At 36.4% G+C, this 25,989-nt stretch overlaps 1 long non-coding RNA gene across 1 annotated transcript in view; it reads left to right on the top strand.

The window, feature by feature from the left end:
- The first annotated feature begins 5,877 nt into the window (after positions 1 to 5,877).
- LOC134737214 (uncharacterized) overlaps positions 5,878 to 25,989 on the top strand; it is a 201,399-nt gene continuing 181,287 nt past the window's right edge. Inside the window, exons 1-2 of the long non-coding RNA XR_010121884.1 lie at positions 5,878 to 6,029; positions 8,378 to 8,452. This is a non-coding gene — a long non-coding RNA (uncharacterized lncRNA). The remainder of the gene's footprint in view (positions 6,030 to 8,377; positions 8,453 to 25,989) is intronic.

Genomic DNA, 25,989 nt, shown 5'->3' with positions numbered 1-25,989 from the left:
GAATGAATAAATAAGAGTAAGGGGATGGAAGGCAGAAAGTGGCACCAGGGACATAGATATTGGGGAAAATGTGAGAATGTTTAGAATGTGGTATTCATGGAACTTTGTGACCAGTTGGATGAAGGAGGTAAGAAAAATGAAGGGACAGAGGATGATGCTAAACCTCTTCCATATGAATTATGTAAATTTACTAAAATAAATTATAATCCACCTATAGAAAAGTACATATGAAAGTATATATCATCATAGATTTTCACATACTGAAGACAGCTATGTAATCAGTGCTCAGATCAGGAAAACATGACATCTAACCAGCTGACTGGCAATTAATCATATAGGTGTAGTCAATTATATGAGTGGAACCTCTTTTTATGGAGCAGTTGCATTTGTTGATTCTCATTGTTGAATACCATTGGTTTTCACTGTTGTATTGTCTTGTCTGTGCTGTGAAAGTACCACAATGTACTTGTCATTCTACCTCAGCTGACCATTTGGTTGAGTAGTACTGCTGGTAGTAATCTAGTACATCTGTTATGAATTTCTAGTACTTGTCTACTAGTACTGGTAGTTGTCTCTTGCTGAACAAATGTGGACATTTATGTGGGAATATACCTTAGAGTAGAATTGCTGGATCATAGAATATTCATGTATTTAGCTTTAGAAGATACCGGCAAAAAGTTTTCCAAGGTAGTTACACCAATGTACTCTTCTGGTAGGAATGAGAAGAGTTCGTAGTTGCCCCACACCCTCACCAACACTTGGCATTATCTATCTTTTTCAACTAGACATTCTAGTAGGTGTATAATAGTATTTTATTTCAATTGTTGTTTTAAGTTTTAGTATTTCCCTGAGACTAATGATGTTCATATGTTTATCTGCTATTTGAATATCATTTGTTTCAAGTGTCTGTTGAAACTTTTGCCCATTTTCTACTAAGTTATATGTCTTTTTGTTTTTACTGAGTCTTACAGTTAAAAAACACATCCTAGATATACAGTTTTTTGCTAACATATGTATTGTGGATATTTTATCTCATTCTATCAATTGCTTTATCAAGTAACTTGATAAAAATCTTTATTTTAATATAGTCTAATCTAGTGCTTTCATATCTTTTTTTATACATATACCATCTTAACCATTTTTTAAAATGTGTAGTTCACTAGTGTTAAGTAAATTCACTTTGTTGTTGAACAGGTCTCCAAAAGTTTATAATCTTGCAAATCTAAAATTCCATAGCCATTAAACAACAACTCCTATATCCCCACACCCTTTAGCCCCTGATAATTAACATTCTACTTTGTTTCTATGAATTTGATTACTTCAGATGTCTCATATAAATGGAATCAAGTACTATCTATCTTTTTGTGACTGGCTTACTTCACTTAACACAGTGGCCCTTAAGGTTCATCCATGTGGTAGCGTATGACAGGATTTTCTTCCTTTTCAAGGCTGAGTAATATTTCATTGTATATGTGTGTATCCACCATAGTTTGTTCATGCATTCATCCATTCATGGACACTTAGGTTGCTCCTACCTTGAACATAAGTTCACACATATCTCTTCAAGACTCTGTTTTAAATTCTTTTGGCTATATATCCAAAAGTGGGATTGTTGGGTCATATGGTAGTTTCATTTTTAATATTTTGAGAAGCTTCCATGCTGTTTCCATAGGGGTTGCTCTATTTTGCAATCCCACCATGCCCAAGGTTTACAATTTCTTCACATCCTCACCAACACTTATTTTCTGTTTTGTTTTGTTTTGTTTTTAGATAGTAGCCATCCGAATGGGTGTAAGGTGGTAGCTTATTGTGGTTTTAGTTTGCATTTCTCTGAATGATGATGTTGAGAATTTTTTCATGTTTCTTGGCCTTTTCGTTTTTTAATAGATGTTTTTGATTACTCCAATATTACAAAAATGTTCTATTAGATTTTCTTCTAAAAATGTTAATTTTGTTTTATCATTATTAGTGTTTACCTTTAATATTCAGATCTTCAATCTATTTGGAATGGACTTTTGGTTATGTCAAAGTATCTACATCTATATTTTTACTTTATATCTGTAAATTTTTGTTGTTCTCATATATACCTAATTCTCACAGTAACTTCTCCAACTGCAATTTAGTCAGCTTTGTTATAAGGTGACTGCATATGTATGGGTCTGCTTCTGAACTCTATTTTGTCCTATTGTCCAATTTGTCTACTTTTGAGCCAATGTTATAGTGTTGTAATTACTGTAGATTGATAATAGTTCTAAATATTTTACAGGGTGATCTACCAATTTTACTCATCTTCTTTAAGATTGTCTTGACTATTTTTGGCCCTTTGCATTTCCTTATTAATTTTAACAATTTTTTCACTGCTCCCTGCCACACATAAAACCAGCTGATATTTTACTTAGGATTTCATTGAATCTATAGATTAATTTGAGGAGAAACATTAGCTTTACAATATTGAGTTTCCTAATCTGTGAAAATGGCATAACCCTGAAGTTTTTAAAGATCTCTAATTCTTTTCAATGATATTTTATCCATATTAGTGTAAGCATGTTGCACAGTTCTGTTTAGATTTGTTGCTAAGAGATTCTTTTAATGGCATTATAAATAATATTATTTTTAAATTTTCATTTTTTCTTTTTCAGTGATAAACAGGAATATAATTGATTTTTTTCTATTGACTTTCTATCAAGAAATCTTGCTAAATTTATTTTTAATTCTAATTAGTGTGTAGATTCATGTAGATTTTCAATTTACACAACCATGTTGTCTTAATGGCAGTTTCATTATGCCTTTTATTTATTTTCTTTGCCTTATTTTGCTAAAATTTCTGGTAAATTGAAATTTGCTAATATTTCTGGTAAACATAAGGGTTTATAGTAGTGGTCATTGTTTCCTTTTCAAGCTCAGAGAATGTTTTCAAGATTTCATCATTGAATATATTGCATGCTGTAGGCACAATTTTTTTTTAATTTTTTTATTTTTTTATTATACTTTAGGTTTTAGGGTACATGTGCACAATGTGCAGGTTTGTTACATATGTATCCATGTGCCATGTTGATTTCCTGCACCCATTAACTCGTCATCTAGCATTAGTTATATCTCCTAATGCTGTCCCTCCCCCCTCCCCCAACCTCACAACAGTCCCCGGAGTGTGCTGTTCCCCTTCCTGTGTCCATGAGTTCTCATTGTTCAGTTCCCACCTATGAGTGAGAACATGCGGTGTTTGGTTTTTTGTCCTTGCGATAGTTTACTGAGAATGATGTTTTCCAGTTTCATCCATGTCCCTACAAAGGACACGAACTCATCATTTTTTATGGCTGCATAGTATTCCATGGTGTATATGTGCCATATTTTCTTAATCCAGTCTATCGTTGTTGGACATTTGGGTTGGTTCCAACTCTTTGCTATTGTGAATAGTGCCGCAATAAACATACGTGTGCATGTGTCTTTATAGCAGCATGATTTATAGTCCTTTGGGTATATACCCAGTAATGGGATGGCTGGGTCAAATGGTATTTCTAGTTCTAGATCCCTGAGGAATCACCACACTGACTTCCACAATGGTTGAACTAGTTTACAGTCCCACCAACAGTGTAAAAGTGTTCCTATTTCTCCACATCCTCTCCAGCACCTGTTGTTTCCTGCTTTTTTAATGATGGCCATTCTAACTGGTGTGAGATGGTATCTCACTGTGGTTTTGATTTGCATTTCTCTGATGGCCAGTGATGATGAACATTTCTTCATGTGTTTTTTGGCTGCATAAATGTCTTCTTATGAGAAGTGTCTGTTCATGTCCTTTGCCCACTTTTTGATGGGGTTGTTTGTTTTTTTCTTGTAAATTTGTTTGAGTTCATTGTAGATTCTGGATATTAGCCCTTTGTCAGATGAGTAGGTTGCAAAAATTTTCTCCCATTCTGTAGGTTGCCTGTTCACTCTGATGGTAGTTTCTTTTGCTGTGCAGAAGCTCTTTCGTTTAATTAGATCCCATCTGTCAATTTTGGCTTTTGTTGCCATTGCTTTTGGTGTTTTAGACATGAAGTCCTTGCCCACGCCTATGTCCTGAATGGTATTGCCTAGGTTTTCTTGTAGGATTTTAATGGTTTTAGGTCTAACATTTAAGTCTTTAATCCATCTTGAATTAATTTTTGTATAAGGTGTAAGGAAGGGATCCAGTTTCAGCTTTCTACATATGGCTAGCCAGTTTTCCCAACACCATTTATTAAATAGGGAATCCTTTCCCCATTTCTTGTTTTTGTCAGGTTTGTCAAAGATCAGGTAGTTGTAGATATGCGGCATCATTTCTGAGGGCTCTGTTCTGTTCCATTGATCTATGTCTCTGTTGTGGTACCAGTACCATGCTGTTTTGGTTACTGTAGCCTTGTAGTATAGTTTGAAGTCAGGTAGCGTGATGCCTCCAGCTTTGTTCTTTTGGCTTAGGATTGACTTGGCAATGCGGGCTCTTTTTTGGTTCCATATGAACTTTAAAGTAGTTTTTTCCAATTCTGTGAAGAAAGTCATTGGTAGCTTGATGGGGATGGCATTGAATCTATAAATTACCTTGGGCAGTATGGCCATTTTCATGATATTGATTCTTCCTACCCATGAGCATGGAATGTTCTTCCATTTGTTTGTATCCTCTATTATTTCATTGAGCAGTGGTTTGTAGTTCTCCTTGAAGAGGTCCTTCACATCCTTTGTAAGTTGGATTCCTAGGTATTTTATTCTCTTTGAAGCAATTGTGAATGGGAGTTCACTCATGATTTGGCTCTCTGTTTGTCTGTGATTGGTGTACAAGAATGCTTGTGATTTTTATACATTGATTTTGTATCCTGAGACTTTTCTGAAGTTGCTAATCAGCTTAAGGAGATTTTGGGCTGAGACAATGGGGTTTTCTAGATATACAATCATGTCATCTGCAAACAGGGACAATTTGACTTCCTCTTTTCCTAATTGAATACCCTTTATTTCCTTCTCCTGCCTGATTGCTCTGGCCAGAACTTCCAGCACTATGTTGAATAGGAGTGGTGAGAGAGGGCATCCCTGTCTTGTGCCAGTTTTCAGAGGGAATGCTTCCAGTTTTTGCCCATTCAGTATGATATTGGCTGTGGGTTTGTCGTAGATAGCTCTTATTATTTTGAGATACGTCCCATCAATACCTAATTTATTGAGAGTTTTTAGCATGAAGGATTGTTGAATTTTGTCAAAGGCCTTTTCTGCATCTATTGAGATAATCATGTGGTTTTTGTCTTTGGTTCTGTTTATATGCTGGATTACATTTATTGATTTGCGTATGTTGAACCAGCCTTGCATCCCAGGGATGAAGCCCACTTGATTATGGTGGATAAGTTTTTGACGTGCTGCTGCATTTGGTTTGCCAGTATTTTATTGAGGATTTTTGCATCAATGTTCATCAAGGATATTGGTCTGAAATTCTCTTTTTTGGTTATGTCTCTGCCAGGTCTGTTGGAGTTTACTAGAGGTCCACTCCAGATCCTGTTTGGCTGGGTGTCAGCAGCGGTGGCTGCAGAACAGTGGATTTTCGTGAGACCACAAATTCAGCTGTCTGATAGTTCCTCTGGAAGTTTTGTCTCAGAGCAGTACCCGGCTGAATGAGGTGTCAATCTGTCCCTACTGGGGGGGGGGGTGCCTCCCAGTTAGGCTGCTCAGGGGTGAGGGACCCACTTTAGGAGGCAGTCTGTCAGTTCTCAGATCTCCAGCTGCGTGCTGGGAGAACCACTACTCTCTTCAAAGCTGTCAGTCAGACAGGGATATTTAAATCTGTGGAGGTTCCTGCTGAGTTTTTGGTTGTCTGTGCCCTGCCCCCAGAGGTGGAGCCTACAGAGGCAGGCAGGCCTCCTTGAGCTGTGGTGGGCTCCACCCAGTTCGAGCTTCCTGGCTGCTTTGTTTACCTCAGCAATCCTGGGCAATGGCGGGCGCCCCTCCCCGAGCCTCGCTGCAGCCTTGCAGCGTGATCTCAGACTGCTGTGCTAGCAATCAGCGAGACTCCGTGGGCATAGGACCCTCCGAGCCAGGTGCGGGACATAATCTCCTAGTGTGCCGTTTTCCAGGCCCGTTGGAAAAGCGCAGTATTAGGACGGGACTGACCCGATATTCCAGGTGCCGTCTGTTTCCCCTTTCTTTGACTAGGAAAGGGAACTCCCTGACCCCTTGCGCTTCCCGGGTGAGGCAATGCCTCGCCCTGCTTCGGCTCGCGCACAGTGCGCATCACCGACTGTCCTTCACCCACTCTTTGGCACTCCCTAGTGAGATGAAACCGGTACCTCAAGCAGAAATGCCGAAATCACCTGTCTTCTGTGTCGCTCGGGCTGGGAGCTGGAGATCGGAGCTGTTCCTATTCGGCCATCTTGGCTCCACCTCCTGTAGGCACAATTTTTAAAGATAATTCTTTGCCAGTTTAAAATTAGTTTTTCTAGTTTTTTAAGAGTTTTTTTTAAAAAAAAATGAATAAGTGTTGAATTTAGTGGAATGCTGTTTATATAATGATACAATCATATAATTTATATACTTTTTCTGTCATATTTCCTGATTTTCAAAAATATAGTTGGCTATTAATTCTACTTCTGCACTGAGAATGAATGCAGATCAGATATAACAAGACTAATGAGAGGATAGTCTACTTCCTGACTAAGGAAGGTTGCATGTCTTCCTTCAAGTGTAATTTCAGTTCTCATTCTTTTGGGTCAGGCCTATGTATATATGGGTTAGGAAATGTGCTAAGAATTCTATCTATACCAGACATATATAATTAATTGTATCTATATCCTGTGTTGAATTTAGGAAGCTGTGTATCTCTGGACCTTTAGCTTTACCATCTATAACCCTCCTGCGTGTGCAACATTTAGGATTTGGTGTCCACTGAACAATTCTTGGAATATGTGTATCTCTTTATCTCTGGGACTGGACCCTGATTTTGTATCCCAGACTACTTGTCTATGGCATTGATCACCTGATTTGTTCTTGCTAACTTCTCCCCAAGGTCTGAAGCCCATTTTGTCTTACCCAGTTCTAAGTTGGCAGGGCATCCCAGAAAAGTTATGTAAATATTATTCAGAACTGGCAGTATTAACAAGGACTTTCACCCTTTATGGATCAGATCCTTAAATAGATGTGTGCTTGAGTATAGCTATGCTTCTTTGGCCATTCTGATTTTATTACCTGGCTATATTTTGGGGAGCCAACTGAACAACTGAGTTAATGACTCTAAATATGGCTTTTTCTTTACTTAGTTTATTTCTCCCTCTCTCTCCATCCCAGAGTGCTTTGTGGTTTTATATAGTTTTTAGGCACATTTAAATATTTTAAAAACAGTCATCTAGTAAAGACCTACAGGACCACTGGGCATCTAATGCAAGGAGAAGAAATCTCCCTCTGCTCTCTACGGTCATAGCAAGTCCAGTTCAGTTTTACCAATAGAAGAACTGTTTTTATATATGGAAGTATCCATTTTCTTTATGAAGAAACACATGATTTGAAATTCTTGGCCTCTCTTATCTGTAACTGATCACAATCAATCTCTGTGAACAGGCTGGAGTGAAAGAAGAGAAAGATGACGGTGGGAGGTGCCTCACCCTGAAAGTGTCCTACACTGTAACACTTTTAATATGTTAAGGGAACACTCAGGTAGTCATGATTTCTTGGAAGGAAGGTCAAAGGAGGCCTGAAGATTAATTTCTGGAACACTTTTCACTTTCTTCTGATTCTATGATAAATAGGACTAAAGGATTTCCCTCCTACTGAGGCACACTTATGATGGTCTTGCCCCGAGCCTCCCTTTGCGTGAGACAAAGAAGGAGTTTAGTAGGATGTGGAAGACTCTTCCACAGGGTTGTTAGGATTAGGCACCTCGTAGCTTCCAGGTCACCTCAGTTTACATAGAATATATCAGGTGAAAAATGTTCAGGTTTTTTTTTTCTGCCCCAACTGTCACTCAATTTTGGTTATAACTACTACTTAACTATTAAAGTTAACAGTCTTTGAAAGATTTTTACAAAGTTTAATCTGCATTTATCTGAGTCAATTTAACTCAGTATAATTGCCACTTCTAAAACCATGTGTAATTGAGATACATAGTCATATATTACCATAAGTATCAAGATGATTTTAGTTTTGATTTTGTTATAATTTGTTAACTAAAATAATGTACTACTGCAAATGGATTTTTTAAACGTTTTTAAATACTATTTTAAGAATTGTGAACATTTTACGTGTAGAAAACTTTCATTATAAATAATTCGGTTATACATATTACCCAAATAAGAGAAGAGAATTGATTTCCTAATAATAACGTATGTTTCCTGTGATGGGTAGGTGTCCGATATAAGCTGAATAAATTACAAGTAACACCTTTACCTTGCTGCAGGTGAATAAATAAAGTGACACTGAAATAAATTATTTTTCCTGCTGGCCAAGAACAGAGTCAACCTTCCTTAATAAGGTAATGAAGCAACAGAGCAATACTTTATTTGCTTTTCATCTTTAGTCTAGAAAGATCATATCTCAAGGGAAGTCAGCTCTCCTCTCTGGAATTACAGAAAACATAACAATATCATTGCTTGCATTTTAATTCATATATTCATTCTGCAATAATTCCATTAATTCTCAAATAAAATATTCTATATATTAAAAGATGCTTTAATACCAAATTACAAGTTTTTATCACCAAATTGTATGAATCTAAAGATAGGTTATTTTTTAAAGCCACAAAATATTTACATTATGCATATTTGTGCAAGGCCAGCAAAAAGTACAGTTTTATAAAAATAAAGCATTTTAACTTATTATTTATTTATTTATTTAAGACAGAGTCTCTCTGTTGCCCAGGCTGGAGTACAATGGCGCAATCTCAGCTCACTGCAACCTCCACCTCCCGGGTTCAAGTGATTCTCATGCCTCAGCCTCCCAAGTAGCTGGGACTACAGGTGTGTGCCACCACGTTTGGCTAATTTTTGTATTATTAGTAGAGACAGGGTTTCACCATGTTGGCCAGGCTGGTCTTGAACTCCTGACCTCAAGTGATCTGCCTGCCTCAGCCTCCCAAAGTGCTGGGATTACAAATGTAAGCCACCACGCCTGGCCTATTTGCTTTTTTTTTTTTTACATTATTATACCTGTCTGTGTTTTTTGTTGTTGTTTAATGTGTCTTTATAAGTTTATTCTAATAAAGTAACCAAAACAAAATTTACAATCTAAACCATTTTTAAGGGTACAGTTCAGTGGCAATAAGTACATTCATACTGTTGTGTAGTCATCACCACCATCCTTTTCCAAAATGTTTCATCTTCCCAGACTGAAATTCCATACTATTAAATAATAACTTCCCATTCTTCTCTGCTTCCAACCCCTACAAATCCCCACTCTGTCTGTCTCTATGAATTTGACTATTTTAGGTACCTCATATGAGTGGATTCATCTAATATTTCTTTTTTTGTGACTGGCTTATTTCACTTAGCATAATGTTAACACTTTTCTGTTTGCTTGTTTGTTTATAATAGCCATCCTAACGTGTGTGAGATGAACTCATTGTGGTTTTGATGTGCATTTCCTTAATGATTAGTGATGTTGAGCATCTTTTCATGTACTTACTGGCCACCTGTATTTCTTCTTTGGAGACGTGTCTATTTGTTATTTGACCATTTTAAAATTGTATTTTTCCATTTTTTTGTTCTTGAGCTATAGGAGGTTTTAAAAAGTATATTTTGGATATTTATACTTTATCAGATATATGATTTATAAATATTTCCTCTCCGTGTTGTCTTTTCACTCTGTTAATGGTGTCCTGTGGTACACAATTTTGATGAAGTCCAATGTATCTGTATTTCTTTTGTTGCATGTACTTTTGGTGTCATATCCAAGAAATAATTGCCAAATCCAATGTCATGAAGCTTTTCTCCTGTGTTTTGTTCTAAAATTTTGTAGTTTTCATACTCATGTTTAGATTTTTGAGACAATTTGAGTTAATTTTTATATGCAGTGTAAAGTAAGAATCCAATTTTATTCTTTTGGATGTGACTATCTATTTTTCCAGCACCATTTGTTGAAAAGCCTGTCCTTTCCCTTTTAATGGTTTTGGCACTCTTATCAAAAGTCTTTTGACCATATATATGATGGTTTATTTCTGGGCTTTCTATTCTTTGATCTCTATATCTGTCTTTATGTTGGTGACACACTGTTTTGATTACTGTAACTTTGTAGTAAGTTTCGAAATCAGGAAGTGTGAGTCCTTCCTTTGTTCTTTTTCAAGATTGCTTTGACTATTTGGGATCCATGAGATTCCACATATATTCTGTGGTGAATTTTTCTATTTCTGCAAAATATGTCATTGAGATTGAAGCTCTAGATTGCTTTAGGTAAAATTGACATCTCAACAATATGATGTCTTTCTATCCATGAACATGGATGTCTTTCCATTTATTTATGTACTCTTTACATTCTTTCAGCAGTGTTTTATAGCTTACAGTGTATAAGTTTTTCACCTCTTTGTTAAGTGTATTAAGTATTAATATTCTATTCTTTTTGATGCTATTGTAAATTAAATTGTTTCATATTTCTTTTTTGTATTAACACATTTTTAGTTTATATAAAGACAATTAATTTTTAAATTTTGATTTTGTATCCTGAAACTTTTCTTAATGTATTTTTTAAATTTAACTTTTTATCTTGAGACAGTTGTATATTCACATGCTGTTTTAAGAAATAATAGAGATTTCATGTACCAGTCACCCAGTTTTCTCCAATGGTAGCATTTTGTGAATCTTAGTACAATATCTAACCAGAAGTTTGACTATGGTGAAATCCACTTATTCAGATTTCACTTGTTTCATATGTATGTGTTTGATTCTATGCAATTCTATCACATATGTAGGATCATGTATCTGTCATGATAGTAAAGATACAGAACCATTCCTTCACTATAAGGATTCCCTGTATTGTCATTTTATAAACCACACCCACCTCCTTCCTCTCTTTCCAACCCTTAACAACCACTAATGTGTTCTCTGTCTTTGTAATTTTGTCATTTCCGCAACATTGTATAACTGGAATCATACAGATATAAGCTTTTAGGATGGGCTTTTTTCACTCAGCATTATTTCTTGGAGGGATCCATCCAAGTTCTGACATGTATTAATAGTTTATTTCTATTTATTGCTGAGCAATATTTTATGATAAGGGTGCACCAAAGTTTAACTGTTGACCCATTGAAAGGCATTTCCATTTTTTGGCTATTATAAGTTAGCTTCTATGGACATTTACTTACAGGTTTTTGTGTGAACCTAAGTTTTAATTTCTCTGGAATAAATGGCCAGGAGTGAAATTGCTGGGCTATAGGGGAGTTGCATGTTCAGATTTGTAAGAAACTGCCAAATTTTTCCTGGTGTTGATTGCACCATTTTCATTCTCACCAGCAGCATGTGCATGATTCAGTATCTTCACATCCTCATGATCATTCGGTGTTGTCACTACTTTTTATTTTAGCCAGTCTGACAAGTGTGTAGTGATATCTCATTGTAATTTCAGTTTGCATTTTCCTAAGGCTAATGATGTTGAATATCTTTTCATGTGTTTATTTGCCAGCTGCATATCCTCTTTGGTGAAATGTCTCTTAATGTTTTTGGCTCATTTTGACTTTTAGTTCTCATTTGTTTTTGCTTTTAACTGTTGAGTTTTGAAAATTCTTCTTACATTCTAGATACTAGTTTTTTGTTATATATTTGGTTGCAAATATTTTCTCTCAGTCTGTAGCTTGTCTTTTCATCTTTACAAGGTCTTTCATAGAGTTGTTTGCTAGTTTTTTTTTAATGAGGTCCATTTCTTCATGACATCTCCTAAAATTAACATTGGATATGGCACATAGTAGACATTTGATGCTTCTTTGCTGAAAGAATAAAATGAATTAAATGATAAAGAAACTAGCAAATTTACTTCTAACTTTATGGTGTCTACTCCTGATATCCTGACCATTGTTAGATGTGAAAATAGTATCATCTCATAATTATTTGATATCTCTCACATTTTTCAACACGTTATGCAGGAGCATGTGGAGGAATATTTACTGTGTTTTGAGGGGCCAGGAACTAGAGAACAAAAAGGAGTTTGAAAAAGGTGTAGATTGTGAAGGAACAAGAAGGAGTAAGAGGGGAATGGCATAATATGCCCTAAGGTAGCAGATTGCAAAGTAAAGCCTGTGGGCTCCTGAGGGGCCCGAGGTGTCATTTGTCTTTTGCACTTTGTTGACACTTGCACTGATGGTGTAAAAGCAATGGTTGGTGCAGAAACGATTGTGGTTAAAACTGCTGGAACTTTAGTACGAATCAAAGCAGTGGTACCAAACTATACGAGAACTCATTATATTATTTCCCACCAGGCACTTGCAGAAGAAAAAAAAAAAACCAGTTTTGCTTAAGAATGACCTTGATTAAGCAGTAAAAATAATTATTTTTATGAACTATCAATCCTTGAGTACACACCTTTTTTCTATTCTGCATGATGAAGTGGGAAGTATACATAAAGTGTTCCTGTTGCATACTGAGGTATTTATGGTTGCTTCAAGGAAAAAACACTTTTGTGATTATTTTAGGTGCAACTGGAACTAACCAATTTTTGCATGTGACACCAATTTTTACTTGAAATAGCATTACAGATAAACTGTTTTTTCAAACTTGGGTATTTGACAGACATTTTCTTGAAAATGATGAATGAGGCCACAAAGTACCTATGACAAGTAGTCTTGTGTTTATTTCATTCCCCACCCAAAACTTTCTTTTCCCCATGTTTTTCTAGAATATTTTCTCATGTTGATACTTGTCATTAATCAATAAATCAATAAATCAATTAATCAATAAATCAATAACTTTGATAATGTCTGTTTGCTTTAGATTCAGCCAGCAATAGCAGAAGTAGTAAAATTGCTATCAGATTGTTATAATGACTTCCAACATCATACTCAGAAGGCCATAGGGGAATTTAACAATTTGTTTGGAGATTGGAGGGGAATATATGGAAAATATCTGTTTAGTATGCATGTTGCTCTCTGGTCACTCTGTAAATACCCATAGCTTAGCGATTAGTAAACATTATTTTAATTGTCTCTTTACTTGCTGCCTTTTAGCACTAGATAGGACTCTTGGAAGGAAGGGATTATGTCTTATTAACCATGACAGCTCTGAAAATTAGCAGAGGGCCTGGCATAAAGTGGTCATTGGGTATGTCTTTGCTAAAGAATGGAATGAAGGAGTGAGAGAGGAACTAGTAAATGTGCTTCTAATTTGTGCGTGTTTATCTACTGCTGATATCTTAATCATTGCTACATTTGAAAATAGTAGCATCTCATAATTTTTTGGTATCTCTTACAGAATTTGTCACATTTTGGCCAATGAGATGCTAAATAAATATGCTTTGAGCATGGCAATTTTTGGGGTAAAGTTTGGGCAATAATACATATTTTTATAGGACTGATGAGGTTGTGTGTGTATACATATATATGTGTATATACATATATATATATGAAGCACTTAGCCTATACCCCACATATACTAATTGTTACTTTTACTACCACTGCCGTGGTGACTGCAAGAAAAAAAAATGCTTTCTGCTTTTGCTGTCGCTTAACTTCAAAATTTCTACTTGGGACTTGTAGATAAATAATTTAAGACAGACAAAATCACATTAGACTTTAGCTCTAATCTCTTCGGGACACTAATTCTGAGGTAAAGTTTTTGGATAATATATTTAGCTCCATATCTTGCTGTTTTCTCAAAAGGTAAGCATAAGAAACAAGATCAAGAGCCAGAAATATGTACCTGCTTGCTCAGCATCCAGACCATTGATGTATTAGATATTATAGGTAGAATGTAAGTAACCCAAGAGCATGGACTCTATCTGCTTGTTCATTGCTGGATCCCTAAAGCCTGGCCCATAGTAGGTCATCAATTCATATTTTTCCAGTGAGTGGTTACATCACTGGTGTTTAAATTGTAACTGTTAATGAATTTTCCTGCCGTATTGTTGTAGGTTTTCATTTCAGACAACGGTGTTGTACAACAGATAATGTTTGAAGCAAATAGGCAGGGGACATGGTAGTGGGAGACGGGCAGCAGTACACCTCTGTGTAACCAATAGAGAAAGTATAAAAAGGCATTTTAAAACATCTGAAGAACTGGTGTTACTGTTATAAAAATTAGGCTAAGAGGCAGAAGCTGCCAGGGGCTAGTGGGCTGGGAGGGATGAATAGAGCATAGGGGATTTCAGGGCAGTGAAACTACTCTGTAGGATGCTATAATGGTGGCTGCATGGCATTATTCATTTGTCAAAACACATAGAGGGTACACCAAGAGTGAACACTAATGCGAACTGTGAACTTCCGGTGATAATGCTGTGTCAATGTGGGTTCACGAATTGTAACAAATGGTTAACAAATGTACCACTGTGGTTGGATGTGGACACTGGGGAAGCAGTGCCTGCGTGGGGGCAGGGGTATATTATGGGAAATGTTTGTACCTTTCACATAACTTTGCTATGAACCTAAAAGTGCTTTAAAAATTAAATTTATGAAAAAAAGTTAGGCTAAATTGTAACCTCATGATAAGTCTTCCCCTAAACATTATAAAATAAAACCACTTCCCCTGGAAAATTAATAAACAAGGTTTTTTTTTTCTTTACCTCCTTGGTATTGGGGCTTAGTCATTTCAATGACAATGGAAAAACTTTTGCTGTCTCAGAAACTATGTTTCATTTTATAATAACTGCATAAAATGATATATGAAACTATAGGACTTTTTTGGTTACATAATTCCAGCTCTTAATTAGTTTGTTCCATAAACAATAATTTAGTGTCTCAATTCCCCCAATGTACAATGCTAAGTGTTCTAATAAATGTAGAGATTTTTATAGGAATCTGTTTCACTTGAGAGGTGGCTTGCCATTTTCAGAACATGTACACATATATTTTCTCATTGTTCCTCACAAGCCTGGGCAGTTGGCAGAGAAGGTCTTTAAACTTCCACCTGAGACATTATTATTTATCTAAAAATTGTATTTTTGCACAGTAATAACATTAAAACAAAATAGAATTTTAAAACAAAAAAATCACATGTACCCAACTATCTTAATAAAATAAGTTTAATTTTTAACATTTTATCTTTTAGACTGTTCATGTTTGAATAGTAATCATTATTGGGTTTGAAGGGATATTCAGAGAAACTGCTTATTTCGAAAAGTAGAAAAAGTTATGGCAGTTAGGAAGTCGAAGTAAAATATGTCACTAATACATTCGGGAAAAGATGAGTGATTGGCCCCACCCTGTCGGGAAACAGAGCACAGGAGTGGTGGACCTGGTAGAACTAAGAAATGTTTCATTTTATTTTTTAGATGCAAGAATGAGGGGACAACTCCCCTCAACAACTGTATTGAGAATATGGTTGTTAAAACGACCACATAGAGTTAAAGCTTTTTGAAAAGTTGAACTCTGGATGCCCCACTTTTATTACCCTGGAGAGAAGTCCCTTCCACTTTGTCAGTCCCCCTCCCACCCCCTTCTTTAAAAAAGTCTACCTTACGAAAGAAGTAAATAGGAAAAAGAGGAGGAAGAACTCGTATCTGGTTAGTTCTGTCTTGAAGAAAGCCAGGAGAGGACTGTAAGCGAGTTGATACTGCAGTTGAAGGTTGAGGTCATGAAGAATGGGCTTTGAGGCAAGGGTGTAACAAAGCTTCTGAGGACCAAAGTGGTTTCTTCCAGTGATTTTTTTTTTTTCTTTTGAGACAACATCTTGTTCTGTCATGGAGGCTGGAGCACAGTGGCTCAGTCATGGTTCACTGTAGCCTCCACCTCCCGGGCTCTAGAGATCCTCCTGCCTCAGCCTCCTGAGTAGCTGGGACCACAGCCACACGCCACCACACCCAGCTAATTTTTAAAAAATTGTATGTAGAGATGGGGGTCTCCCTAGGTTGCCCAGGCTCGTCTTGAAATCCTGGCCTCAAGTGATCCTGCCTGGGCCTCCCAAAGTCCTAAGATTACAGGCGTGAGCCACTGCGCCCAGCCCTCTTCCACTGATTTTGATGGGAGTCACTGCTGATTCTAAGTCATGGGGCTGGATATCCATGCTCTGTCTCCTATTCTGTCACTGTGGCTGTCTGGAAGGAAACGCGGAACAGTAAGTGCTGGCAACTGGTATTGGAGAAACTAAACAAGTCTGTTCATTAGATGGTTCTTCTTGTTTTTCACTAGTAGCAGGGAAGTTATGCCTGCCCAGGGTGCCCAAAGTAGAACTCAAAAGTAGAAATTCAAAAGTAAAATTGTTCAGTTGTGCGCATTATAATTTTTATAACCACAGAATAAAAGTCATTTCTTTTTTTTTGCTTTTACTTTGCTCCACTTTAGATAATAAATAGATTTAAAATTGTGAATAATTTTATAATTATTTCTAATGATTTCATTATACTACAGAAGATATATTGCTGCATGTTTTACTACTTTTGGCCATTTAGGAGACATCTAAGTTATATGTTATAATTTATATTATACATATAGGTATTATGAAAATTTTTATTTTGTACTATTGCATTAAAAGTAGAGTTTGAAATATGAATTATAATGCAGGATATGAGTATACAAGCTTCAATAGCTTTGCTTTTGTTTTAAATTTCTGCTAGAAACAGGTATGGCATTGGTTTAACTTACATCTCTTTGTTATTAGATTTCATTTTCATTATTATTATTTCCCTTTGGGTGCAAATTATTAGCTCATATTCTCTTCCTTCCTCTTTCCATTCTGTTGTCTTGCCCCATATGTTTCCTGTTCTGTAGGTCTTAAAATCTAGTAGGAACAGTAAGCGAAGGTACTCAAATAACTAACATACATTAAAACGTTAACCTTTCATCAGGCTATTATTCTTACTGCCTCACCGAAACTCTTCTTGACAGGATTTTGAGCAACATGTTTTTCCCTAAATATTAAAGGGAATTAATATTTTGCCTCTCCCTCAATAAAGTTCCCTCCTCTTTCTCTGTCCTTTTTGGATGAATTTACCCAGTTACCCAAACCGAAGATTTCAGATCTTGTTAACTGTTGTCATCTCCCACATCCATTCCATCACCAAGACCAGGCAATGCTATTTATCAGGAATCTCTGGCACCATCCAATTATTTTACTCCCATGCACTTAACCTTAGCTGAAGTCACCTTGTATTTCACCTGGTTTACCAAACTGAGGCCTCACTTGGCTCCCAGATGTTAGTTTTTCTCTAATCCATCCACAGAATTACCTCTACTCTTCGAGAGGTGAGAATGGCCACTTTTTTCTGGCCATTCTCCTTTTTCTTTTTTACGTGCTCATCTTCCTCCTCTGAACAAGAAAGAGAGGAGTTTAAAAATTCTGTTTTCATTTTTTTTTCACTTCCAAGTGAATCACATTTGTACCCTCTCTTTAGTTCAGGATCTGTAAACCAATCATTTAAAAACTGTTACCTCTAATCTAGACTTTTTTTTTAATGTGACCGAGAACCTTCTATTCAACCACTTCCTAAATATTTCTGCTTGGATGTCTCAACCTCAAAGCTTCCCCACATCATTGCCACCATGCAAGTCCAGAATATAACCCTAATTTGCCTGGAAACTCTAATAATCTCTAACTATCCTTTCCACATCCACCCCTGTTCCCTGACCCTAATCTTATTATCTACACTACAGTTCATGATAATTTCAAAAATTCTGATTATGTTGCCCCATTGCTCTAAGGTTACACAACAGAATCGCCTGGAACTCAACTACTAGTTATTAAAGCAATAAATCAATGGTATTTCCAAAATTCAAATGAAATAATGCTTTTCTCATGTTCAAATCCTTTAGATAACTTTCCATTGTGCTTAGGACAACATTCAAATCACTTACGTGACTTGAAATTCACTGAATGCTCTGGTTCCTGTTTGGTCTTTGACCTCATCTTAATTCAGTGTCATTATGCCAGTAGTTATTGAGCACCTCGTATGTACCAGGCAGTGCTTTGTGCAGAGGATTTAATGATGACCCAGATAGACACTGTTCTTATGCTTCTGGAGCTGAGAGTCTAGGGCAGGCATTAAGCAATGGCAATTTTGATGAACCAAATGTTATGTAAATTATTAGAACACTGTTGCCTTCACACATTGTTTTCCAGCCAGCCACAGTAAGTTATTTTGTTTGCTAGAGGCACCATAGTCACTTGTCTTTTGGTCTTTGCTTATGCCGTCCCTTGTCTGTCTTCCATTGACATACTTGTCTTTTTTACTGACCTTGCTCCACTCCTGCCCAATTTTGCCTTATGTGCTGTTTCTTATGAAAATAAAAATCTTTCCAATATTGCGCCTTCCCATGAGCTCCCATAGCACCTTAGTAGTAACCGTAGCACTTACAGCTCCGTAAGAGTCTCTTACTTGATCACATGCTCCAGGAGGGCAGATCTACATCTGGCTTGGTCACTGTGTCAAACACATAGTAAGCTCTCACTAAATAGTTCTTGATTGAATGAATGGATGAATGGCAAGTGGACAGGGGAGTAAAGTGGTATGGGAATGCAAAGTAGAGAGCTGTTATTATTTTACAAATGAGAAATAATTTATGCAGCAGGAAAAAGTAAAAAGCACATTTAGAATTACCAATGTTCGGTTTCTCTTATTCAAGCCATTATTTTGAATTCACCACCCTGTGTTAACTTCTGCTATGCGCTGTGTTTTCTGCCATTGGCCAGGGTGACTATTGGCAGTAAGACGTCAGCTGTCGGGAAGAACCTGTTGTCAGCAAAAATCCTTTCTGGTGCACTCCTACTTCTATCCTTCCTGGCTGTCTAGTAGAAAAAGTTGAAGATTTCCAAGTAAAAAGCACTTAGAGACAGTTTTTGGTGATTCTATTTCTGACCACCTAGGGTCCCATCCCACGTGGACCAGAGAAGACAGCAAAGCGGATTTTTTTTTTTTTTTAATGCACTGATTGAGGCCATTGTTTTAAGCCCCCAGTTCTGCAAATGACCATTGGAGTAGCTTATCATTCACACCAATAGAGTCTGAGAAGAATTTCAAAACCTGAATGTGATTCTTGACATGAAAAAGACTGAGAGACCCAAAATAATGTGTTCTTAGGGCAGGAAATAACGCAGCCAGACGTTGCTAGCAAGGAGCCAAGGGAGAAGGAAGCCTGAATAGTGCTTGGGGAAATTCCTATAGACTTGGGAACCTATCTTTTGGAAACTTGGCTTTATATTGTTTTTTTTTTTGTTTTTTTTTTTTTTTTTTTTTTTTTTTACTATTTTCATTTTGTTCTCCCTGAGCATTTAATGAAGTTCCCCTTGAGAATCAGCAGGTCCCAAGTATGCAATAAATAAGCAAAGAAGAGTTTTTTTGTGTGTTTTGTTTGTTTGTGTGTTTGTCTTGGTGTGTCATCAAATGAGGCCATAACATTAAAAGGAGTGTGTGCCCCCTTGCAGGTCAAGCACAGGCTAGCCACAAGAACTGAAGCAAGAGAGTCCACAACACAGTCGAATAATAACGGAAGAGTTGACTCCATTTGTTCCTCCAAAGTTGCTCAATATGTGTAAGATAATTCTGCCTTCTATTTAGAAAGAAAGTTAATCTTTTTGAATCTGATATGGCAGCATAGTCTATATAAAGACCATGCACTTCAGAGTTTAATGCCTCATTTTCTTTACTAGAGTGAATTTTATCCTGGAATTATCATTACTGTTATTTTAGAAATTTTATATATATAATAAATATATATATATATATATTTTTTTTTTTGAGACGGAGTCTCTCTTTGTCTCCCAGGCTGGAGTGCAGTGGCACAATCTCGGCTCACTGCAACCTCTGCCTCCCCCGTTCAAGCGATTCTCCTGCCTCAGCCTCCCCAGTAGCTGGGACTACAAGCGGGTGCCAGCATGCCCGGCTAATTTTTTGTATTTTTAGTAGAGACGGGGTTTCACCGTGTTAGCCAGGATTGTCTCAATCTCCTGACCTCGCGATCTGCCCGCCTTGGCCTCCGGAAGTGCTGGGATTACAGGCGTGAGCCGCCGCGCCCGGCCAGAAATTATGGATGTTTAAAGTGATAACTTCTGTGTCTAACTTAGGGTATTCTCAATTGCCATTTATTCATTTATTTTTGACCACTGATCTAATTATTAATACATGAACCAACACAGACTAACATGGAACTGCCACAAGTTATTTGATGGCTTTGGTGTTTCGAAGAGAATTTATAAACAATTCAGGGAGAATTTTGTGTGCCATTAACCGAAAAGAAAAATAGAAAAAGTAAAAAAGAAGTACCTTTCTCCAAAATTCCGTTGTTTCCTCACTGAAATCTAAAATGGTCTTCACCTTCCAGTGATCACTTTACATTCGAATGCTCATAACTGTTGTAGAAAGCTTGACGCCCACGCTGCAGGATCTTGCTCCTCTTTAATTTCCTCTAATTTGTGTAGTGAATAACCAAATACTCATAATGCAATTAGAAGATAATCAGGCTTGTAATTATGTTAATTGCTGGAGACTTACATCAATCCTCCCGCAAAGTGATAGGATTTCAGGGGAACGATTAATGTGGCAAAAGAGTGAGCAAGAGACTAGGATGGGGAAGTGAGTAAATTGATGAACAGCTTTGACTTGTGTCATTTAATAACACTGAGAAGACAACAGAGCCATCCATGAGAAAGGCCTTCAGTGGAGATGCTTAGAAAACACAGTTCTGGGTTCCAGAAATTCAACCTCTTATTTTTTTTTTTCCCCATAAATAAATACCTTGTCCACTTAAATTTATTGGAAGAAGCCTAATTCAAAGAAAACTGATAAATAGATGAGGGAGAAAAAATAAGAGAAAGAGAGAGAGAGAGAATGTTGCTATTTGCTCAAGCTACCCTGTCTTATAAAAAGAACAAAGCAAGCTATTATTACCTTCTGTGCTCCTACCCTAGAAGGGTCCTGTGAAGAGATCTCAGACTAGCTCATCCAATGATGACGAACAGTCAAGCTGGAGCTGTCACTTGTTGATTGTAATCTGGATAGCCTCGACATTAAGTTTATTTCTAAAAACAATAAATAAAAATCTTAAGATTTCCCAGCTTTCTTTCAAGCGGGCTGGAGCTGAGCTGGCCACCCGGAAGCCTGCTGTGGACTGGCATTTTTCGCCTTCTTCATTAGCAATGATGAGTCTGAGAAGCTCACCCTTTCTCTTCCTGCACCCATGTCGGCTGTGTGGCTCAGCAGGTGAAACGGCTTGTGGTGTGGGTTAACTGCCACTTCACAGAGACTTATGCCACCACGCTCCTATCACCACATGAAGTTAAAAATAAAGTCACTTTACCGAGGTTTGTCTATTACCTGGAAATTAAAAACTAGGAGATCTGGGTAGTCCTGCGCAGGACAGATATGATTCAGATAAACTGAAAGACTGTTTCTTCAAATGCAGGCAGACAGAATGACCACAGCCATGAAAGTAGGTCTTTAAAAGTCAAACCTCTGACAAGGCTACTCAGCATGAATACACAGTGCTCATTTTCCATTATAACTTATATTTTATATCCTTAATGTCAAAATAAAGGGACAAATTTGGGTTTGTAGTTCACCATATGTTTACTGCTTCTTGGCCATTTGGGAAGCATATGGGAACTGTACAGTGTATAATTAAACTGTAAGAATGTTATAAGCTGAGGTAAGATGGGTCACATAATAGTCACCCATTTTCTGCTACATTTTTGACTACTTGTGAACCATTAATGCAAACACAGGCTCTTACGGTTTATGAAAATTTGAGTCATTATAATGACCCACATGATTAGATTTTACTGGCTACTAGAAAGCATATATATATGTATATATACATATACATATATATATGTATGCTGAACCCAGAACCATTTAAAAGAGAGTTTCTCTGAAGGTATCAGTCAACCGGCAATTTATTTGGAAATAAAAGGATGATTCTATGACCAATAAAAGAGTAACCACCAGTTACGAATATTACAGAATAAATGAGAGGTTTGAGAAAAGGCCAAATTTAGTGAAATGGAGTGATTAGGAAAATATATTGCTCATAGAAACTATGAACTTTTCCTGTAATTTATTTATGGTTGACAAATTGTCCAAAAACCTAATTAGACAAGCTGATGTTCTTGGAAGAGATCTCAGAGTAGCTCATTACATTAACTCCATAAATTTGTTCCTTCAGAAATCCCCAAGTAGGCAACTAATCATACATAGAGTTTTTTGCTTTTTTCATTTCTTAATTTCAACTTGTGTCATTGGCTAGAATTTTATTTTTACTACTCACAAAAGTAATTGAGCCAGAAAAATTTATTTAGCTTATAAATCATCACTACAAATCAGATGCAGATTTAGAGATAATTCTGTTAGCATTCTACTATGATTTCTCATCAATATAAAAATGTGAATTTCATCTCTAAAGCCCTTTAGTTTATACAATGAGAATGCAATTTATAATACTGTTGTTATGTACTGAGTACTGAGGGAAAGGATGATCCATTCTAACAAGTGTAACTCAAATCTTCTTTAAGAGTGAAATTGGTTTTATAAATGTTTGTTGCTTTTTAGTCCCTCTCAAGGTCATGGAAGAATGGCAATGCCAATGGCAGAACAGTAGTCACAGCAATGGGTGTCAAGCTTACAAGGAACAGACAGCTTCCATTCTAAATACATGGAGTTTCATTTATTACACATACCACTGATAAATCACATTTGTGTATGAGGCAGATGGGGATTAGTACTGTCGGTGTTAGAATATCACATTTTAGCTCAATTAGTGTTTCATGAAATGTTATAAAACTAAGTAAAAAGGAAACAAAAAAAAAATCCATATTTTGCTTTTATATATTTTCCTCTGTCTTACTGATGTGCTTTTTATTCAGGTTCTAATTTCCCCCACAGTTAACAAATTTGGGTCTGTGTAGATTTTCCCCAAATTGCATTCAAGTTTCTATTAACTCTGTAGCAAGGTTTTAGCTTATCCCACTTCATGCTGATTTATTTTCTGACTTGTTAAAATACTTCAAATGATTGATTAATGCAAAGGACAGTAGCTAATGCTCACATTTAAAGTTTAAAAGATTATTGAGCCTAACATCCTGAGAGTATTAAAAAATTGAAGGAAAGTGGCTAGACATGAACACTGAAATTATTTAAGAACTAGTATTTGTCAAAATCAAGCTTACAGCTCTGCATAGGGATATTTAAAATGTGTTTTAAAAGTAAATATTCCATCTGTGTAACCTGAAATGCTCTGTGAAAACTCTGGAAAGAATTGCCTTAAGGTATGGCTAAATTATTTAAGCCTTATTCCTTTTGAAGTCTAATTTGTATCCCTAAATAATGTTAATAGTCAAAAAGAGATTGTGTTAAAATGGATGTATATAATTAATGTGATAAAAAGCTAGCAGTATGTTTGCGTACTAACATGAAAATTAACCTTATTTGGTTTATGACAAAAGACAAAAATAATTGAGAAAAATTAAAGAATTTTTTCCAAGTTCATTATTATAATGATTTATACTGGTTAGGAGATGGCTCAAAGATTACTCAAAGGACTTGGGTTGTGGGGAAGAGAGAATGGCTTCTCTATTGGGGCTAGAATAGAAGTTAAATATATAGTTTCCATTCACAGAGTAAAAGTTGTTTTCAAGAGAAGAATGCAGAAATAGTAAAACAAACTTTTGAGGAGGTTAAGATAAACTTTGTATGTGTGTGTGAAGAATTTGAAGAATTATGTAAGCACACACCTGTAGATAAAGGCTTTCATTGAAATAAATCTTTAAACATTTGATTAAAGGGGTATATTAATTTAGAGACAAAAACCTCTTAATGACCATATGATCATGAAGGTAAAAATATTGAAAAATTAGAAGATTAGATTAAAAATATACACAGTAATGTAAGTTCATTAAACTCTAGTCAATGATATTCAAAAGGATATAAATCTTGGATGAAAGAATATTAATTATAAGAATTTAATCCAAAAATGTACCATAAGATGGAAATAAATCTTATGCACCAATACAGCATATAAAGGTTGTATGAATACATCCAATATGATATTTTATTTCCACACAAAAAAATTTAGAGGGGCCAGTGTGGTGGCTCATGCCTTTAATCTCAGCACTTTGGGAGGCCAAGGCTGGTGGGTTGCTTAAGCCCAGGAGTTCAAGACCATCTTGGGCAACATCCAGAAACCCCATCTCTACAAACAATACAAAAATTATAGGCCCAGTGCGGTGGCTCACGCCTGTAATCCCAGCACTTTGGGAGGCCGAGGTGGGTGGATCACGAGGTCAGGAGATTGAGACCATCCTGGCTAACATGGTGAAACCCCATCTCTACTAAAAATACAAAAAAATAGCCAGTCGTGGTGGTGGGCGCCTGCAGCCCCAGCTACTCGGGAGGCTGAGCTAGGAGAATAGCGTGAACCCAGGAGGCGGAGCTTGTAGTGAGCCGAGATCACGCCACTGCACTCCAGCCTTGGCGACAGAGCAAGACTCTGTCTAAAAAAAAAAAAAAAAAAAAAAAAAAAAATTACCTGGGTATGGTGATGCATGCCTGTAGTCCCAACTACTTGGAAGGCTGAGGCAGGAGGATCCCTTGAGCCTGGGGGTTGAGGATGCAGTGAGCAGAGATTGCACCACTGAACTCCAGCCCCAGTAACAGAGACAAAGTGAGGCCTTGTCTCAAACAAACAAAAAAACAGAGACAGTTTAGAGTACACCATTGTGCAAATGGCGTTATAATTATGGAATAGTGTACCCTCTTCTTTTCAGCTCTTCATTGTATAACATAATACGCCAATTAGAATTACTCATAAGTTTGTCAGTTATGTTAAAAGCAAATGAATGTTGGGTTAAAACAGGATATTTTTGGCTGGGCGCAGTGGCTCACACCTGCAATCCCAGAACTTTGAGAGACCGAGGCAGGAGGATCACTTGAGGCCAGGATTTTGAGACTAGCCTGGGCAACATAGTGAGATCTTGTCTGTAAAAAAAATTTTTTTAATGAGTTAGGCATGGTGGCACATGACTGTTGTCTTAGCTACTCAGAAGGCTGATGTAGGAAGGTCTCTTGAGTCCAGGAGTTTGAGGTTATAGTGAGCTATGATTGTGTTACTACACTTCAGCCTGGGTGACAGAGCAAGCCCCTGTCTCTGAAAATAAAAAGATTTTTTTTATAGGGGTGACAATAAAAAGTATATTTATGAGTTAAAATACTGAGTTATTTAAAGTGAAATTACCAAATGATATCTATAGAGAAGTCCTTAAGTAAATAAAAAATTAAGAAAATAATCAAATCATTGGATTATAATGACACCTGTGAAAAGTGTGATTTGCTGAACAAGATTGGTCCATTTGAGAGTCCTCTTAAAGGGACAGGAGAGAAAGCCTCCTTGTGGTTATTTAAATGAATTATTTTAATTACTATTTTTGTTAAAGCAGCATGCTATTACTAGTATGGAATGAAGAATCCATAAAGCATTTTGATTAAACACACTAAAATTGTGTTTCTCCAGTTAATGTATGAACTGAATTAGAATTTATTGGAGATAAAAATGTCACTTTAGATATGTGATAACTCCTGCAGTCTCAAATGGATAGTAATATCTCAAATGGATGATAAAAGATGAAGTCCATTTTAAATAATAACTCATGTAATTTAGAAGCAATTGACTGGGTAGAAAAGGGCTTTGTTTTTAATACTTATGATTTTCCTATAAATGGAATACAGTAGTGGTGCAACTATAGTCCTAAATAGTAAATAACTCTCTTGCTCCTCAAATCTGTATTTTACTTAACAATAAGTTGTGATTTGTAAAAGTAGCTTTCAATCAAATTATAATCTTCAGGACTGCTAATAAACCAAAACATCTGTCTCTGATACCTCTAGGTATCTCTTTCTTACCTGATTTTAATATTTCTAAAAATGTTAATTTTAACTATGGTGTAATTTTTAGACTTATGA

Source organism: Symphalangus syndactylus, chromosome 7 (genome assembly GCF_028878055.3).
Source record: "Symphalangus syndactylus isolate Jambi chromosome 7, NHGRI_mSymSyn1-v2.1_pri, whole genome shotgun sequence".
NCBI lineage: Eukaryota > Metazoa > Chordata > Mammalia > Primates > Hylobatidae > Symphalangus > Symphalangus syndactylus.
Note: the sequence above shows the minus strand (reverse complement) of the source record. Positions and strands in the feature narration are given on the sequence as shown.